At 36.7% G+C, this 18474-nt stretch overlaps 1 protein-coding gene across 1 annotated transcript in view; it reads right to left on the bottom strand.

Annotated features, from left to right (window-relative positions):
• The window catches only part of LOC145518862 (uncharacterized), a 1117244-nt gene that overhangs the window by 42484 nt on the left and 1056286 nt on the right, over positions 1-18474 (bottom strand). Inside the window, exon 4 of the transcript XR_014063358.1 lies at positions 11736-11783. The gene's annotated coding sequence lies outside the window, so the exon portion shown is untranslated. The remainder of the gene's footprint in view (positions 1-11735; positions 11784-18474) is intronic.

Below are 18474 nucleotides of genomic sequence, written 5' to 3'. Positions count from 1 at the left end.
GAATTTTGTGACTGTATTGCTTGAACCATAAACAGCAGTATGTACCATTGCTTCAATGCTCATTGAATTAAATTATAGATTATGGCATTTCTCTCTCTTTAAAACATGAGATATGGAATAGTATAGCACGTTGGGGTTTCCAATCATTCATTCTTTGATGCAGCCATCCAAAAAACTCAAAGCTACTGTCATATTTTGATGTAATCTAGAACTCAATAAATGAATTTAAGAGATCCTATGAATATTCTATTATGAAAAAAATACATTCTTTGTTGAAGATAAAAACTGTGGTGACGGATAGGATATTCTTCTGAGTTTTTGATATGTACTTGATTTTTAGAAAGCTAAGAATTTGAATATAACCTTCAGATAAACAAAGAAGGTAGCACTATAGAAATGCCTTTACATTTTAAAACATAAAGTGAGAACAGATGACTGAGCATAGTGATTAGTTGGTAGTACCAAAGTTTATGCCCCCAGAGCTCACAATTACTTAACTGTACTTTCTTCCTTCTCATCAGCAGAATTAAAAAAAAAAAAAAGCCAACATTTAAATTGCATATGTGTATGTCAGTTAGGGGAAATGCACTTAGAAATATCTAGTTCTGAATTACAACTTTAAAACTATATTTTAAAGTTCAATTAATCTATTTCAATTTGATATACAGAAACAATGAGCCCATTTAAAAGGATCAAATGTTTGACATTGTTTTTCTTAAGGATAATATAAAAATTAAGTAATTGAAATGGCATATATTTATTTGATAGCAGTATCTAATTTAGTAAGGAAATCTTTCATAAATTATAACAGGAGACAACTTTGCGGGTTTATATCCACAAGATTATGTTTTAGATCTGAGTGGCAATATAATCAAAAGAACATAATAAACAGTCATAACATTAAAGACCTCCATTTTCTACTCCTAAAACAGTTTTATATACTGCTCTAAAAATCGTCTGAGCAACTTTCATTCAGCCTTCAGTAAATTTAGTGGCTATTTTGGCATAGGGAGATACAAAATCAAAGCATTTTGGAGGCTTCTAGAATTGATTTACAAATCCTAAAAATTTGAATTTTAGTTTGGTTAAGTAACTGCCATTATAACTGCATTACTTTACACTCCAAATAGTTCATTTAACATTATTTGGATAGGAATTATCAATGTGGTGAGATGAAAGTCTAAATATTTCACATATTTTACTTTAATATATTCTATTTGCATCTATAAATATTTATTTAGCTTTTCAGTTCATATAATTAGTATCTCTCCTGCTCTTTGGCTCAATCACCTGTGACCTCTTTCAGGTCCATATCACCAGAACACCTGCTTCTGAGAGGAGCTACTTGATCCCTCACAAACGTATTTGTTGGCCGTGTCCCTAAATGATTCTGTAAACCATTTCCGAGTGTGAGAGAAAAGGACTTGTCTCACCTACAGCTTTGTCCACAGTGTTATGGACTGAATGCTTGTGTCTCCCCCAAAATTCATATGTTGAAAACCTAGCCCCAATGTGATGATATTTGGAGGTGGGGCTTTTAGAAGATAATTAGATGATGAGGGTGGAAGCCTCATGAATGGAATTAGTGTCCTTATAAGAGGAGACCAGAGAGCTAGCTTGCTTTCTGCCATGGGAAGACACAGCAGTAAGGTGGTTGTTGGCAACCAGGAAGAGTTCTCACCAGACACTGAATCAGACTGCACCTTGATCTTGGAATTCCCAGCCTGTGGAATTGTGAAAAATAAATTTCTGTGTTGATAAGTCACCCAGTTTATGGTATTTTATTACAGCAGCATAAGCTAAGTCAATAATATCTGTTGAATTTTAAATAAGACAATTGGCTATCAATTTGCCTTTAAAAGTATTGTATTTATTTATTTGTACTTATTAACGTTGATTTTTATTTTTTAAAAGATATTTATTTGACTGTTTTTAATCAACAGATGCTTTCAATTTAACTGATAAAATATTTCTGAAGGGATCAAAAATGTGTATGTCATCAGAGACTGTGAAGTAGAGTGAGAAAGTGCGCAGAGGTGTTGTATCCCCAGGGTAAAATCTCATCTTGCTCGCCACTGAGCAGCCCTGAGTAATGACCCACTCTCTTTAAACTCCAGTGTCCCATAAAATCAGAGGTTAACTTTACCATCTCATCTCTAAGATAACTTGTGAAATGGCTGATATATAGGGAAAAAATAGCTAATATAACCTTCAAGTAATATTTGAAGTAATGGATCTGTATCCAAAATTCATAGAACATCTGTCTTTACTTTCTAAAAGAAGTATAATACAATTCTGAAAATAAATAGAAGAAATTAAAGACTAGAAATAGTTCCTTCTCAATACTTACTGTGCTAACAATAACCAGAAAGCAAAGAGGACAGTTGATAAGAGAATCTTATTGATTTTTCTCCCAAATTACGTTAGGCAGATTCTGTTCATCCACTCTCTTAAATGGATATGAATATGAATTCCCAGAGGTATTTTTAATGAGATTTCAGGGAAAGGTTTCCATATCACTGCACTAACAGGATTTGCATGCAGTTGACAGCTGTGGCATGTAAATTAAATAAAATTTTATTGATGTGTTAAAAAAACATGCCATTTACACAAAATAAAGCAAAGCTAATGTTTGTTTTACATGAAACAGAAAATAAGAAACATTTGCCCTGAACCAAATGTTAGTTTCGCTAGAAAAATACTTGTTTGTTTGATTTTGTCTTATTTTTGAACGTATGCTTTGCAACAGCAACCAGCAAATGAAATAAATGTGAAATTTCAGTAATTATGAAATAAGAACTCATATATGTCTCTAAAATAGGTTACTTGGATGAGCAGTTTAAAGCAGAAAACTAAACAGAATATGACAAGACTTGAGTACTAGTTCTCAGTCTGTTATTAACTGTATATCTTATGTGAATTGAATAGTTTCTTTACTGTTGGGTTCCTTATTGTTAAAAATAAGGTTTTCAAAGGCGACTGCTAACTATAAAATTCTATAGTACCATCGTAATTTGAAACTGAACAAAATCGTACTGCCAAAAAAGAATAATTTACATAGGAAATAGCTTAACACAAGGAGCATCTTGTTCACAAAATGTTCATGTATTTGTTGCCATCTCCCATTTGCTTTTCAGCAATTTAATCAAACATGATTCATGCACTTTTATAAAATGTTATGATCAGCACATTTTATAAAGCAAAACAAAACAACAACAGCAACACCCAGAAACATTCTTCAATGAATTGCTCATGGAAGCCAATCAGAAATCCGCATTTCTGAAAGACCAATGGTATCATGTACTTCACACACTGAATGAATCACTTTCATAAAATCAGCTCAGTAAGCTTTCAAATTGGTAAGGAAATGTCTTCAGTTAATCCCAGGAAGACCACATGCTGCTGCTGCTGCTAAGTCGCTTCAGTCGTGTCATGTCCGACTCTTAGCGACCCCATGGACTGTAGCCTACCAGGCTCCTCCGTCCATTGGATTTTCCAGGCAAGAGTACTGGAGTGGGGTGCCATTGCCTTCTCTCGAACACCACATGGATATAGGCCAACAGAATATGCTTTCCAAACAATATTGGTGGGGGGGAGTCTTGATATTGGCCGTTGTCATGCAATAAAACCAAAGGCTAGCTTTCAACACATCAAGAACTGAGGAAGAGATGGTGAAAGAGGTAAGCTTTGCCATGAAGTAGCACACACATGAATCAGTTAGAGAAGCAGGGGCTATGTTGTTGATAGCTCTTATCATGCTCTTAGGTTGCTCTGCAAAATACTACAGTTAATAGGCTTGGGAGGAATGATACACAGAGAATCAACTGTTTACCCAAAATGCCAAGGGCTAGATACAGGTAGAGATGAGTGTAAAGAAATGTGGTTCATATGACTTCTTAATTACACATGAGACATTTTTCCTGTTAAAGCAATGACATGGACGATTGTATATCTACATATTTTACATTCAAATAAAACCAGTTCTGTCATCTGCAATGGTGGTTTTTTAAACGCAAGTGGTACATATTCTAACTTGAAGATTAGAAAGATGATAAAATGATCACCATATTTAATTGAAGAAAGAAGAGAAGCAACAGAAAAGGGAGAAAGGGAAATTTATACCCACCTGAATGCAGGGTTCCAGAGAATAACAAAGAAAGATAAGAAAGCTGTCATTAAATGAACCATCCAAATAAATCAAGAAAAACAATAGAATGTGAAAGACTAGAGATCTCTTCAAGAAAACTGGAAATATAAAGGGAATATTTCATGCAGGATGGGCATGATAAAGTACAGACATGACTAGGACCTAACGGAAGCAGAAGAGATTAAGAAGAAGTGGCAAGAATATACAGAAGAACTATACTAAAAAAGTCTTGAAGACCCAAATCACCACAATGGTGTGGTCACTCACCTAGAGCCAGACATCCTAGAGTGTAAAGTCAAGTGGGCCTTATAAACTTTTACTATAAACAAAGCTAGTGGAAGTGTCGGAATTCCAGCTGAACTTCTTAAAATCCTAAAGGATGATGTTGTGAAAATGCTGCACTCAATGTCAGCAATTTGAAAATCTCAGCAGTGAACACAGAACTGGAAAAGATCATTTTTCATTCCAATCCCAAAGAAGGGCAATGCCAAAGAGTGTTCAAACTAAAATAAAATTGCACTCATTTCACATGCCAGCAAGGTTATACTCAAAATCTTTCTAGCTAGGCCTCAGCAGTATGTTCACCAAGAATTTCCAAATGTAAAATCTGTGTTTAGAAAAGGCAGAGGAACTAGAGATCAAATTGCCAACAGCTGTGGGATCATAGAGAGGCAAGGAAATTCCATAAAACCATCTAATTCTGCTTCATAGACTATGCTAAAGCCTCTGACTATGTGGATCACAACAAACTGTGGAAAATTCTTAAAGAAATGGGAATATCAGACCACTTTATCTGTTTCCTGAGAAATCTGTATGCAGGTTAACAAGAGTAGAGAAGCCAAGGTACAGATATACTATATGTTTCACTAATGGCAATAAGAATAGTAAACAATGCATTTGGTAACTATTATAGTTAAATCTACAGTGCTTAGCAAAAGAAAGACATACCGGGACTTCCCTGGTGGTTCAGTGGTTAAGAATCTGCTTGCCAATGCAGGCGACACAGGTTGTATCCCTAGTTTGGAAAGATCGGATAGGCCCCAGGACAACTAAGCCCATGAGCTGCCACTACTGAGCCCATGAGCCATAACAACTACTGCAACAAAAGAAGTCACTGCAAAGCGAAGCCTATATATCACAACAAGAGAAAGCCCGTGCCCAGCAATGAAGACCCAGCACAACCAAAAATAAATAAAATTACACATTTTTTAAAAATGAAAAACTTTAAAAAGAAGACATACTGATATTAATAATACTAGTATTTGTATAAGAGCCACTTAATTGGCTACATGAACTATTACATTAAAACACCATTATTTTTCAATCCTTTTATCCCCTTTATTTTCAACATAATTTAATGTCAGCCTATTTTTGTGTCCTATATTTCTAGTCCAACACACCTTGCAGGGACAAAATATAATTTTTGTCAAAAGAAGCTTTTTTTTGAAATGTGATGAGGAAATATAACTCTTCTATATGTCAAGGAAATGTGATGGTAAAACAAACACAATTTGTTATTTTAAGCATTTCTTTTCAAATGGAAGACTTTCAGCTTTAGAAAGTATTTGTTTTACTCTTACGGGGTTGTACACCTGTGGAGAATAAATGCGTAGAGAATGTAACCTTTCTTGGGCTTCCATTTTAATCACACACTTGCCTAATCTTCATTTTATTCCTTGGAGGTACTAGTCATACTTCAAGAACGCCTTACTATAATTAAAAAAAAATACACTGGGTTTGATGTGTTGATTTTGCAGATATCTTTGTTGGAAGTGTTGTACTCAAGTATAATGTAAGTGGAGTACTTTACAATTATATTTATATGATGAACTCAGTAATAAACAGAAGTCACAGAATTGCAATGTACAGGTTTTGTAGACGTCTCACACCTCTGTGATTGCTTCATTAAAAGTATTATATCTATGTGTGTGTATACATATATATATAAATATATATATAAATAAATATATATATAAATATATATAAAAATATATATATAAATATATATATAAATAAATAAATATATATATAATTTCCAAGGCTTTTGATCATTGATATAAAATACGATAGATCTGCCGCTAAAGAAGTGAATTTAAAAATATTGTCCTGAGGACAGCAGAGCAGGGAAAGCTGTGCATTTTTCAACTATCAAAATATCTAGGGGCAAAAATACTGAAGGTCTGACAGGCTTGAGTACACCATGTTACTCATATTGTTAGGGGAAGCACACTGACTGAAACCGCCCACCCTGGCCAGGCACCATAGTAGCCATTTGCATGAGTTGTTTCACGACAGGAGGTCCTGGTAAGGAACACGGAACTAATAAGCCACCACCAACTGGAAGAGTACGGGAAAGATCAAAAGGAGACACCGCATGTTTGACCACCTCCCAGGATCCTTGCTGGCTTCTATCTTGGCTGAACAAGGCGTGCACCACCAGGAAGAACTCTGAGTCAGAATGATAAGCTAAAGACAACCCAGAAACTAATCCCATCACCATAAAACCCATGAGCCACATGGCAGAGCAGTTCTCCTGGGTTCCCTTACCCTACTGCTCTCTGCCCGGGCACCCTTTCCCAATAAAATCTCTTGCTTTGTCAGCACATGTGTCTCCTCGGACAATCTGAGTGTTAGACAAGAGCCCGGTTTTGGGCCCTGGAAGGGGTCCCCCTTTCTGAAACAATATCGTTTTTTTTCAAGTACAATATATAAAAACATTTGACCTCTATACTCAGCCTCAGTATTTCTACGTGTAGTTGGGTTATGTATCCAGGCTTGAACTGGTCGATTTAGAATCACCACACTTAATCCCTATAAGGCATCACACTGTATGAGTCCAGTGCGTAACCCCACTTACAGAGAGGATTTAGAAAGCAGGTAGTGTGTGTGTGTGCGCGTGTGTGTGTGTGTGTGCGTGTGTGTGTATTAGAAGAAAGGAGGACAAGAGGAGGAAGGATGGAAAAAAGACAGGGAGAGAGGAAAAATGTGAGCTTGAGAGAGAGAACCAGAAAGAGAAAGGGAGCATGCCGTTTGTTAGAATATTACTGTAGTGTTCACTTCAGGTCCTGTTTGAAGAATTTCTCCAAGTGCAGATATTTGTTTCCAAACTCTGTGAGCTCAAGTTCCCCAAATCACTGACCCTTAGGAAAATTCCTCTAGGGCTCAGGAAATCTCACAAAACTAATTTATCACACTGTGTTTTTACTTATTTCTGGGTGTATGTATTAGTTTCCTGTTGCCACTATAAAAAATTATCACAAACTGAGCGCCCTAAAAGAGCACACATTTATTCTCTTAGAGTTCTAGAAATCAGAAGATTGGAGTCAGTAACACTGAGCTAAAGTTCAGGTGTCGGCAGGGCTGGTGTTCTCTGGAATCTAGGGGAATCTTCTTGTCATCTTGAGCTTTGAGTAGCCTCCAGTATTTTTTGACATATGGTCACTTTCTCTGAATATGAGTCCAGTTTGTCTTTCCATCATCACATGGCCTTCTCTTTTCCAGTGTCTCTGATCTCCTACCTTCCTCTTAGAAGGACTTCTTTGATTAACATCATACTTTCCTGGCTGACCCAGAATAATCCACCCCCCCCCCCATCCTCCATCTCAAGATCCTTAACCACATTTGAAAAGTCTCTGTTTTCATGTAAGGTAACATACTGGAATATGGATTTTTGGGGACGCCATTATTCAGCATACTACAGTGTATAAAGCCATCAGGTTAAGAAAAGTAGGTTTTGCATCCTGATACTCAATAGATTTATGATAATACAAGAGCTTATTCTGAACTTAGAATGCAATAAAAAGACACCAGCATCAAGACATGTGTTTTGTACTTTATAGTACCGACAAAACTCTTTCATATCAATCACTGGATTTAACTCTCACATTGCACTTATACGAGATGTTTCACATTTTGCAAATGCATATGCAATCAGAGAAGCGAATGACTTGACCAAACAAACCTAATTTTTATGTCACCAAATTGACTGGTTTCAGCTTTAACATGTAAAGAGCTTGGAGTTGTGTGCCTTGCCCTTTTGTTAAGAAAAAACTCTGGAGAAACTGAAAATCTCTGACTTTTCTTGCATCCACCAGAGAACTAAGGTCAGAGAATAATCTGTTGCCCTGAGATTTGGAAAACAGGTGCCTCCAGAATAATAGAGCGGCCTAGAGCTGCTTACCTGGGGGAGAAGCCGCTGGGGCCATAAGCTGGCAGGAGCACGTAAATGATAATTTTGTTGAACTGAGGGGAGATAGGTGTGGACTAGCATGCAGGTGAGAAAGTGAAGGGAGGAGAGAGTTACAAGGGCCCACAGCTTCATGGATGTTCCCTCTAGGAGCCTCACCAGATTCTCATCGTAAAAAGTGAAAAAGATTCCATCACAGCTGTGGTAAGGAGAGTCGAGTGTCACTGTGAAATATTCCCAGGGCATTCTCCATAACAAACGTTTATTCTTTAGCAGAAGAGACTTTGTTAGTACCGTACAGTAGCTAGGAGAAGGGGAGTTTTATTTCACTCTACTGTCTTCAAGCCTTTCTGTCTCACCTAACAGGAAAATCAAAATAGTGAACAGTAGTGAGCTTCAAGTAAACAGAATGAGAATGTTTCAGTCAGGGAAAGGGAAAAAGAACCAGCAATAACAAGCCATGCCACTGTATAAACACTTATGAGGGTTACAGTCCTAAGCTACAGGTCCCTGAAAAGACAGCAATTTATCCAGAAGACTACAGAAGTCTGCCATCCACCCACACTTTACCCACACCAGGAAAATTTCAATGCTGTAGCACAAGATTACAGATACATACTCTTTCTGAGTAGTAATATCAGAGAAATCCAGGCTATCACTAGAATGTGATTCAGACACAAAAGTTGCAAGCACATAACATGCATCAAAAATAGAAAGTATAAGCAGAGGTACACATCCTAAGAAAGAATGAAAAGACATGATAGAAACAGGAAGCAAAACAACAGAAATGAAGAATGCCTTTCATGAGATCATTAGTAGATCCCATACAAATTAGTAAACTAATACATAATCCTGAAGATAGGTCAATAGATACGTCTCAAATTGAAGGACAAAGAAAAAAATACATAAATAAGCAGAATAGTAAACCTAAGAGCTGTGAGAATGTCAAAAGATGTAACACTCACAGCTGGGCTTTCAGATGAAGAAAGACCAGAGAAAAAGAAGAAATGGCATAGAGAAGAAGGGAATAGTGCCAGAGAAGAAATACATAAAGGTAAAATAAATCCTTAATTTTTCATATTCTTAATTGATGTAAAAAAATAAGTGTTTAGAGAAATAATAGTAACAATGTATTGAGTGAGTATATCACATAAGTAAGTGAAATGAACGATAGCAGTGTCACAAGGGAGAGGAGAGAGGACTTGGGAATTCCCAGTTCTAAGTTACCTGCACTATACACAAAGCATACAGTGTATCTGAAGGTGATCATTGGCTTCCCAGATGCCTCAGTGGTAAAGAATCCACCTGCTAATGCAGGAGATGCTGGAGACAAGGGTTCAGCCCCTGGGTTGGGAAGATTCTCTGGAGGAGGAAATGACACCCACTCCAGTATTCCTGCTTGGAAAACTCCAAGGACAGAGGAGCCGGACGGGCCACAGTCTATGTGGTCACAAAGATTTGGATACGACTGAGCACTGCATTGTTCTGTACTATGCGAGATATTAACTCAAATATATCAATAAGCATGGGCTTCCCTGGTGGCTCAGTGGTAAACAATCCACCTGCCACCTTGAACCACCTTGAACCTGGAGATGTGGGTTCAATCACTGGGTCAGGAAGATCCCCTGGGGAAGGAAATGGCAACTCACTCCAGTATTCTTGCCTAGGAAATCCCATCGACAGAGGAGCCTGGCGGGCCACAGTCCATGGGGTCATTAAAGAGTTGGACACGGCTTAGCAACTAAACACCACCACCAAATAGCAATAAGCACTTTATATGTGAGTGTCCTAACTACACCACTGACATATATTTTTCAGAGGAGATAAAAACTTGAGCTAAATATACTCTGTGTAAAAGAAACCACTTAAAATATAAAGAATCCACTAAATTAAAAGTTAAAAAAAAAAAAACAGAAAAAATATACCATGCTAACAATAACCAAAAGAAAGCTGGTATAGCTATACTAACCTCAGACAATTTCAACTTCAGAACAACGACTAATATCAACTTTAAGGAGACTATTACATAACGATAAAGGGGCCAATTCTCCAAGATGATATAATAATCCTAAAAGGCTATGCCTGTGACAAAAGGGCTTCAAAATACATCAAGCTAAAGTTAACAAATTTAAAGGAATAATAGACAACTGCATTATTATACAACAGTTGGGGAATTCAATACCCTTTTCTCAGTAATTTGTTGAGCATGAGTTAAATCAATAAAGATATAAACAAACTGAAAGCACTATCAACCAACTTGATCTAATTGACATTTATAGAATATAATACACAAATGACAGTATAATACATATATCTTATTCCTCTATCTCACATTTATAAGACAAGATTATCTTGGCCTTAAAAAACCCTTAACAATAAATCACATAAATTAAGTGCTCAGTTAACAATGGAATTAAACTAGAAATCATTATCTGAAAGACATCTGAAAATCCCCAAATATCTGCAGATTAAAAGACACACTTTTAAATAAATATATGCATTAGAAAGAAGAAAATATAAAAATAACTTAAGCTCTGTACTAGAAATCTTGAGAAAGAAGAGCAAATTAAGTCTAAAATAAGACTTAAAAGGAAATAATAAAATTAGAGCAGAACTCAACAAAATTGAGAAAAAAACAGAGAAATATAAGAAACCAAAATCTTTTTTAGCAAAACTTTAATAAAACTGATAAATCTTTAGCCAGACTAACCAAGAAAAAAATAGAGAACATACAAATTACAAATATCAGAAATGAAAAACGGCTTATCACTACTAATACATGGACATTAAAACATTAACAAGGGAAAATGATACATATATGCAAATACAATTGAAAATTTAGATGTAATGGGCCAATGTCACAATAACCAAAATTCACACCAGGAGAGACAGATAACATGAACCTATAAGAAAACTTTATCAATAATTGTAACTCTTACAAATAGAAAGCACCAAACTTAGATGATATCCCTAATTAACTTTACTAAATATTTAAGAAGAAAATTTTTATTTGCCACAATCTCCTCAAGAAAATAAAAGTGAGAGAATCAGTCCTTACACATGCTGTGATTCAAGCATAACCCCAAAACAAAACTGATTCAAATATTCCAAGAAAGAATATTACAGACCAAACTCTTTCAGAAAATTCACACAAAATCCTCAACAAAGCTAACAAAGTATAAAATGAATTATTCACCAAGACCGGGTAGGATTTATTCTAAGCATATAAGGCTGTTTCAGCATTCAAACTCTACAAATTTAACCTACTATACCCACAAGTTAAAGGGAAAAAATTTTACAGGATCATATTCATTGATACAGAGAAAGTATTTGAAAAAGCCTTTACCATTCATGATAAATAATTTCACAAATGTTTCAATTAAGGAACATTCTAAAAATTACCTCATCAGTAGTCTTCAAAATTGTCCAGGTTATCAAAACAAGGGAAGTCTGAAACATAATAGAAAACATAATGTAGTTTTCTGGATGGGATCCTGAAACAGGAAAATGACATTAAACAACCTAAGGAAATCTGAATAAAGTAGCTTCTTTAGTTAATAATTATGATGTATCAGTACTGGTTCATTAATTGTGACAAACATACTATGTATGTATGTATGTATGAAGAATTAATAGTTGGAGACAATGGGTGTGGGGTGTGTGAACACTCCATTCTTTTGCAACCTTTCTGTAAATCTAGAACTCTTCTAAATTTCAGAAAGGTTTATTTCAAAACAGTCAACAAAAAATAGAATGAGTAAACTAACGTATTTTCCTCAAATATTGGTCCCTTTAAAAAGAATATGTAAGCATTTCCACAAATACAATTGGTGCTATCATTGAGGGTCATTAAATAATTTGAAGAAATAAAGAGAAAGCATGTATAATACACTATGAGATAGTAATATTGCAACTTACAAAGAAAATTTCTAATTCATTGTCAGAACTCTTTAAAGACAGCTTTCAATTAGACCTTTAAAATGTTTGTACTTAAGATTGTTTTAAATTGTAAATTTGTCCTCTACCACCAAATTTTTTACTAACCTAAAAATACCTAGATTCTCTCATTTGAATTTTAAAGTATTCTCAGATCTTCAGTGAGTGCTAAAAGCATAAGTCTTTGTTTCAGATAAATGTTTTAGTAGAGTAAAAGACTGTGTGTGTGTGTCTGTGCACGCACACACACACTCACATGTGCATTTTGGCAATTTATATATTTTGTCAACAGATTCTATGAATTACTCATCGTTTTGAAATGTCTCAACTCATAGAACAATAAAGAAGTGTTTTATATGACAGCTTCTTTGAAGGTAGAGTAAGTATATTACTTCCACATGTACCATGAGAAAAAATAGTTGAACTGGGGTTTAATTATGCAGTCCTTTGGATTTGTTCCATGTCCAGTTCTAACTGTTGCTTCCTGACCTGCATACAGGTTTCTCAAGAGACAGGTCAGATGGTCTGGTATTCCCATCTCTTTAAGAATTTTCCACAGTTTATTGTGATCCACACAGTCAAAGGCTTTGGCATAGTCAATAAAGCAGAAATAGATGTTTTTCTGGAACTCTCTTGCTTTTTCGATGATCCAGCGGATATTGGCAATTTGATCTCTGGTTCCTCTGCCTTTTCTAAAACCAGCTTGAACATCTGGAAGTTCACGGTTCACGTATTGCTGAAGCCTGGTTTGGAGAATTTTGAGCATTACTTTACTAGCATGTGAGATGAGTGCAATTGTGTGGTAGTTTGAGCATTCTTTGGCATTGCCTTTCTTTGGGATTGGAACGAAGACTGACCTTTTCCAGTCCTGTGGCCACTGCTGAGTTTTCCAGATTTGCTGGCATGTCGAGTGCAGCACTTTCACAGCATCACCTTTGAGGATTTGATATAGCTCAACTGGAATTCCATCACCTCCACTAGCTTTGTTCGTAGTGATGCTTTCTAAGGCCCACTTGACTTCACATTCCAGGATGTCTGGCTCTAGGTGAGTGATCACACCATCGTGATTCTCTGGGTCGTGAAGATGTTTTTTGTACAGTTCTTCTGTGTATTCTTGCCACCTCTTCTTAATATCTTCTGCTTCTGTTAGGTCCATACCATTTCTGTCCTTTATCGAGCCTATCTTTGCATGAAATGTTCCTTTGGTATCTCTAATTTTCTCGAAGAGGTCTCTAGTCTTTCCCAATCTGTTGTTTTTCTCTATTTCTTTGCACTGATCGCTGAGGAAGGCTTTCTTATCTCTCCTTGCTATTCTTTGGAACTCTGCATTCAGATGGGAATATGTTTCCTTTTCTCCTTTGCTTTTCTCTTCTCTTCTCTTCCAAGCTATCTGTAAGGCCTCCTCAGGCAGCCATTTTGCTTTTTTGCATTTCTTTTCCATGGGGATTTTCTTGATCCCTGTCTCCTGTACAATGTCACGAAACTCTGTCCATAGTTCATCAGGTACTCTGTCTATCAGGTCTAGTCCCTTAAATCTATTTGTCACTTCCAGTGTATACTCATAAGGGATTTGATCTAGGTCATACCTGAATGGTCTAGTGCTTTTCCCTACTTTCTTCAATTTCAGTCTGAATTTGGCAATAAGCAGTTCATGATCTGAGCCACAGTCTGCTCCTGGTCTTGTTTTTGCTGACTGTATAGAGCTTCTCCATCTTTGGCTGCAAAGAATATAATCAATCTGATTTCGGTGTTGACCATCTGGTGATGTCCACGTGTAGAGTCTTCTCTTGTGTTTTGGAATAGGGTGTTTGCTATTACCAGTGCGTTCTCGTGGCAAAACTCTATTAGCCTTTGCCCTGCTTCATTCTGTACTCCAAGGCCAAACTTGCCTGTTACGCCAGGTGTTTCTTGACTTCCTACTTTTGCATTCCTGTCCCATATAATGAAAAGGACATCTTTTTTGGGTGTTAGTTCTAAAAGGTCTTGTAGGTCTTCATATAATCGTGGCATCTGGTCCCATCACTTCATGGGAAATAGATGGGGAAACAGTGGAAACAGTGTCAGATTTTATTTTTTTGGGCTCCAGAGTCACTGCTGATGGTGATTGCAGCCATGAAATTAAAAGACGCTTACTCCTTGGAAGGAAGGTTATGGCCAACCTAGATAGCATATTTAAAAGCAGAGACATTACTTTGCCAACAAAAGTCCATCTAGTCAAGGCTATGTTTTTTCCAGTGGTCACGTATGGATGTGAGAGTTGGACAGTGAAGAAAGCTGAGCGCCGAAGAATTGATGCTTTTGAACTGTGGTGTTGGAGAATACTCTTGAGAGTACCTTGGACTGCAAGGAGATCCAATCAATCCATCCTAAAAGAGATCAATCCTGGGTGTTCATTGGAAGGTCTGATGTTGAAGCTGAAACTCCAATACTTTGGCCACCTCATGTGAAGGGTTGACTCATTGGAAAAGACCCTAATGCTGGGTAGGATTGGGGGCGGGAGGAGAAGGGGACAACAGAGGATGAGATGGTTGGATGGCATCACCGACTCGATGGACATGGGTTTGGGTAGACTCCGGGAGTTGGTGATGGACAGAGAGGCCTGGCGTGCTGCAATTCATGGGGTCGCAAAGAGTCGGACACGACTGAGCGACTGAACTGAACTGAACTTGGATTTGCTCCATTTAACCCAATATTTTTCACAAGCTAAATTTTGTGGAGTGTGTGTGTGTGTGTGTGCACATGCGTTTGTGTGTCAGCACACATGAAGGTATGTACACTTTTGGAGCATTAGTCTGACTTTTAACTTTTTCCCTTTGATATAATGTTAAGTAAAAAATATTAATATGAAACAAACAAATGCATGCAAAGAGTACTGATTGGTACTATTTTTTGAAAGGAAGACATAGGCCAGCTTATTTGAAAATTACCAGTATCACTATCCTACCCAAGAGAGGAAACTGATATTGTGGTTTTTCTTGTTTTCCAACACTGCTTTTTAAGAAGGGAGAAAATGAAGATTGATGCTCTTATTAAGGGCTTCCCCAGTGGCTAACCGGTAAAGAGTCTGTCTGCAATGCAGGAGACACAGGAGAAGTTGGTTTGTTCCCTGGGTCGGGAAGATCCCCTTGAGGAAGCTATGGCAACCCACTCCACTATTCTTGCCAGCAGAATCCCATGGATAGAGAAGCCTGGCAGGCTACAGTCCGTGGGGTCGCAGAGTCCGACACGACTGAAGCTACTGAGTAGGCACGAACGTTGTTATTGAAACGTGCATTTAACTATTTTATGACTTAATCCTTTCCATATAAACCACTAACAACTGTTGTCTTAGCCATTTTAATATATTCTCAGCTTATTATACAATAAACTACATTCAAAAAAAGAAAATCTATTTTGAGCATTTTAAGTTAGGAAATCTCCCAAATCCTGAACGGATTACCGTTATCTTCATCTCTCACCCTGTACTACACTTTCAGGCTGTATTGAAAAGGGAAGAGGTAAAGGAAAGAAAAAAGAAAAAGGAGGAAGAGAGGGACAGAAAAAGGGAGGAAGGGAGAAAGGAAAAAGGAAAGAAGGAAATGGAAAAACCTAAACTTTGCGTTGATGCCCAAAGCAATTCATCTACATAACTATCCTCAGAATGTTTTCCAAAAATGCTCATATCTATAAAAAGGTTAGAGAGGGAAATCAGTGATATGAAATGTTATAAATTCTAAAAATGATCTGATCGTTTTTTAAGAATGGATTCTGTATATGATAAATGATATTCTTGGTTTAAGTTCATTTATAAAATACTGCTCTTCAAAAATAATATTTAAGCTACAAATTATCTATAGTCTTGTTAAAGTTCCAAGGACATTATATAACAATATTTTTTCTACATTTTTTTAAATTACAAAGTTTTATTACTATAAGAAGTAGACTTGCTTATTTCCTAATGTATATATCCATGCTGTGTACATGCTAAGTTGCTGCAGTTGTGTCTGACTTTTTGTGACCCTATGGACCCACCCAGCTCCTCTGTCTATGGGATTCTCCAGGCAATACTAGAGTGGGTGTCATGCCCTCCTCCTGGGGATCATCCTGACCCAGGGATCGAACCTGCATCTCTTGTGTCTCTTGTAATGGCAAGCCAGTTCTTTACCACTGGTGCTACCTGAGAAGCCCATATATATCCATATTTATTATCAAATAAAATGGCCTATACTTTATTTTATGAAATATCAAGCATATAGGCTTCCCATATGGCCCGAAGGATAAACAATCTGCCCACAATGCAGGAGACACAAGAGATGCCACTTGTATCCCTGGGTTTGGGAAGATCCCCTGGAGGAGGGCGTGGCAACCCAATCCAATATTCTTGCCTAGAGAATCCCATGGACTGAGGAGCCTGGAGAGCTAGAGTCCAAAGTGTAGCAAAAACTTGCACATAACTGAGCAACTAAGCACTTGCAAGTGTATATATATATATATATATGTATGTAACAGAAATGTGGCTTATTTTAAAATGATAAACTGCCTAACATATTTTTTAGAAAATAAATTTTTGAATGTTAACATGTAATAACTAATATATTTATTTTTCATAAAGTATATGAAGAAATTACCTTTGAAGTACTTTAAATTTTTTTTAATTCTTTTAAAAATGTGTCTGGGTTACTCTTGGTTCTTTTATACTGAAGAGCAAAGTTACAAAGACAGATTATAGATAGGTAGATAGAGTTTGAAATATACAACAAGGAGCTTCCCTGGTGGCTCAAATGGTAAAGAGTCTGCCTACAATGCAGAAGACCCAGGTCCAATCCCTGGATCGGGAAGATCCCGTGGAAAAGGAAATGGCAACCCACTCCAGTACTTCTTGCCTGAAGAAATCCATAGACAGTGGAGCCTGGTAGGCTACAGTTCATGAGATCACAAAGAGTTGAACACGACTGAGCGACTAACTTTGATCAGTTTCTCCTTATTTTATTTTTCTTGATCTTCTTTATCTGTGATAAGAATAACAATTTATTGGATGTCCATTCTTCTTTCCAAACCTTATATCTTTGTCAGAGCAAACTGCATATTTAGAGCAGAAATCAAAAGTTGAACAAAGAAAGAAAAATAAAAATTTTGGTGTGACCAGTTTTACAAAACACTATGGATTAATTTTGACTTTCACACCATAAACTTTATATCTGGGCAGAGGAATTCATTGTGTTGCAGGTTAAGCAACATTAAATTTTAAAACACCACCATGATTTCATCCTATGAGCATTTGAGAAACTTTTATATTTTAGCCCAGTTGCATATTTAATGGGTTATACTCTACTAGGCAGCAGCAGCATTATGAATCTTCTGAATAATTGAAGTCTATGGGAATGACATATAGGAATGTTATTAGGATTTTTCATTTTTTATTACAGTCAATTAGACACTGATATGCTAATAACTTTTGAGATCATGCATTTATCTGCTTAAGAGAGCAGGCAGGGAAAAAAATTATCTGTGTTCTAAGCCATAGAATATAGTAGCATAGAAATATTCACAACCAAAATTTCAAAGATCCTGCTTACTCAGCAGATCAAGACAGCTCTGGTGACAAGAGGGACAAATGGATTAGCTATTATTTACCAAGCCTCTTAAATAACATTAATGGATGCAACATTTAAATTACCAGTCCTAGTAAATCTGTGTCTACCTTAAATTTATGCTTGCTTGGGCAAAATACAAGCATGTTATTTCAAGGCATACTGCCGGGCTCTCAGGGTCTCACTCCAAAAGACTACAGTTGTAGTTTGCAAAAACTATGCATCAGTATTGGGTAATGTGCAAAAGTATCAGCTAACCATGTATATGTTCAAAGTTTGCAGAAACAATTAGATATCACTCATCAGAGTTTATCCATCCGATCACATTATGCTCTGGCTATTCTGAAATGTGGTCCTCTCTCTCCTCATGAAATCTTCTACAGTGATTTAGATGTCTGAGTTTCACACTGTTTTCTTAGTTTCTTTCCACTGTTCTTGCCTCAGCCGTCACTTGATTTAGGCTGGCCCATACACTCATACATAACATCTCTGTCAGCGCATAAACAAAGTCACACAAGTGACATAGGTGTCAGTTACAGCGACAGTTTGGTTTCTTCTGAGACCTCTCTCCTCGGCCACCTTCTTGGTGTGTCATCACATCGTTTTTCTCTTTGTAGGCATTCCTAGCTTCTCTT

The sequence above is a fragment of the Giraffa tippelskirchi genome, chromosome 8 (assembly GCF_054371585.1).
Source record: "Giraffa tippelskirchi isolate mGirTip1 chromosome 8, T2T-mGirTip1v1.2.pri, whole genome shotgun sequence".
Taxonomy (NCBI): Eukaryota; Metazoa; Chordata; class Mammalia; order Artiodactyla; family Giraffidae; genus Giraffa; species Giraffa tippelskirchi.
Note: the sequence above shows the minus strand (reverse complement) of the source record. Positions and strands in the feature narration are given on the sequence as shown.